Consider the following 2,669-nt stretch of genomic DNA (forward strand, 5'->3'; position numbering starts at 1 on the left):
ATGAGATTCTTGCCTTCAAGCAAGAACCCATTAAGCCATTGCATGAGATTTGGGAAAGATATTGTACCATGGTTAAAGAGTGTTCAAACAATGATATGACCGAGGCCATGATCCAACATACCTTCTACAGGGGGATCAACACAACTAATCAATATGTGGTTAACCAACTCGCCGAGGGTAACTTCATGAACACGCCATATGCCGTAGCTTGTAAAATTCTTGATGAGATGGCAGATACCCCTTCAGCGTGGCAAAGTAGAGCCAATGTACCACAAGGTGACCCTAATGTTATTCACCTACACAAGGAGCTACATGACCACGAACAATCTATAGCCGAGTTGACAACTACTATGAACCAATTGGCCAAGGCTCAGCTTCAACAAGTTCAAGAGCCGAAACAAATGCATGCAGTGGAAGGTGTTAATATGATGGTAAACAAAAGATGGCAACAATGTCAACAAATGCAAAACTGTCAGGAACAATTTATGCAAGATGATAGTGGTTATGATCAAGGTGATTCATTCAATGAGCAAGATGAAGAAGTTCAATATGTCAACAATTATCAAGGTCAAAGAAACAATGCGCTAGGGAAAAATCAACAACAATGGAGGTCACAAGGGAACCAAGGTAATTAGAACAACATAAAACCACCAAGGCAATTGGAATGGTGGTAATTATAATCAAAGCAATTGGAACAATCAAGGAAATCAGGACAATTGGGGTAATCAAGGCAACTGGGGCAACAAAAATCAAGGCAACTATGGAGGCAATAATCAAGGAGGGTGGAACAACAACAACAACCGGGGGCCGGGTTTTCAAAGGCCTCCGATGTTCCAACAACCAAGCAATCTACCTCCCTATCCTTGTCAAGGCCCGGGCTCGTCTTCCAATGATATGGGTAGCATTGAAAACATGTTTAAACAGATGATGTAGAAGAATGCTGACTCCGATGCTCAAATAGCCTCACACAACACTTCTATTCGGAATTTGGAGGTTCAGTTAGGCCAAATCTCACATGCTTTGAACACTCATCCTAAGGGGGCACTACCTAGTGATACAGTGGTGAACCCGAAGGGTGATAATAATACAGGACGTGCTATGGCTGTGACTACTAGAAGTGGAAAAGGTGGAGATGCAACCACCTCAAATAAAAAAAGGATTGTTGATGAATATGTTGTGGTTCAAGAGGATGAAATCCTAAGCAATGTGGTTCAAGCTAATGAAAAAGTGAGAATTGATATAGATGAACGTGTGGAGGAAACGCAAGAATAGGTGAACCTGTCTAGGGAACACGTGATTGACATGCCGGAACCAGTGGTGCCAAAGGCTAAGGCACCAATGCCAAGGCCTCCTCCTCCATACCCTAAAGTCTTGCAAAGCAAAACAGTGAGAACCAATTTAAAAAGTTTATTGATATGATGAAGAGTTTGTCCATAAATGTGCCATTGGTTGAGGCATTGGAGCAAATGCCGGGATATGCAAAATTCATGAAAGATTTGGTAACCAAGAAAAGATCAATGAATTGTGAAACCATCAAGATGACTCATCAAGTGAGTGCTATTGTGCACTCAATGGCTCCTAAGTTAGAAGATCCGGGCGCTTTCACCATCCCTTGCACTATTGGGAGCACCGATTTTGCCAAAGCATTATGTGATCTTAGGCAAAGTATCAACTTGATGCCCTACTCTGTGTTCAAAACTTTGGAAAATGGGCAACCAAGACCCACATCCATGAGGTTGCAAATGGCGGATCGGATAATAAGGAGGCCTTTGGGCATCATTGATAATGTACTGGTTAGAGTTGACAAGTTCATCCTCCCAGCGGACTTCGTTATCCTTGATTGTGAAGTGGACTATGAGGTGCCTATCATTTTGGGTAGACCTTTCTTGCTACGGGGAAGGCTCTTGTTGATGTGGAAACCAGTGAGCTCACTTTCCTGGTGGGTGACGAAAAGGTGGTCTTTCATGTGTGCAAATCAATGAGTCAACCGAATAGTAATGAAGTTTGTTCATTTGTGGATTTGGTGACCGACATGATAGTTGATGATGCTAGTGCAACAATGAATGTTGAGGACAAACTGGAAGCTGTTTTGCTCAACCTAGATGATGATGAGGAGAGTGATGGCTATGTGGAGTGTGTAAATGCATTGCAAGGCATGGGGTCATACACTTATGAGCCCCGAAAACTATCTTTGGATCTTGAAAACCAGAAGACTCCTCCAATAAAGCCCTCAATTGAGGAGCCTCCTACCTTGGAGCTAAAGCCATTGCCCTCGCACCTCAGGTATGAGTTCCTTGGACCTTTCTCTACTTTACCAGTTATCCTTTCTTCGTGCTTAACTAACGTGCAGGTAGAGTCCACTTTGGATGTGCTACAAAGGAGTAAAAGAGCAATCGGTTGGACTTTGGCGGATATCCGGGGCATAAGCCCCGACTTTTGCATGCAAAAGATTATTTTGGAGAAGGGTTCCAAACCCTCTATTGAACATCAAAGAAGATTGAATGAAGCAATGCAATAGGTGGTGAAGAAGGAGATAATCAAGTGGTTAGACACTAAGGTTGTGTACCCCATTTCTGATAGCTCGTGGACCTCTCCGGTGCAATGTGTCCTAAAGAAAGGGGGCATGACTGTGGTGAAAAATGACAAGAATGAATTGATCCCAACAAGAA

This window comes from Nicotiana tabacum, chromosome 7, assembly GCF_000715075.1.
Source record: "Nicotiana tabacum cultivar K326 chromosome 7, ASM71507v2, whole genome shotgun sequence".
NCBI lineage: Eukaryota > Viridiplantae > Streptophyta > Magnoliopsida > Solanales > Solanaceae > Nicotiana > Nicotiana tabacum.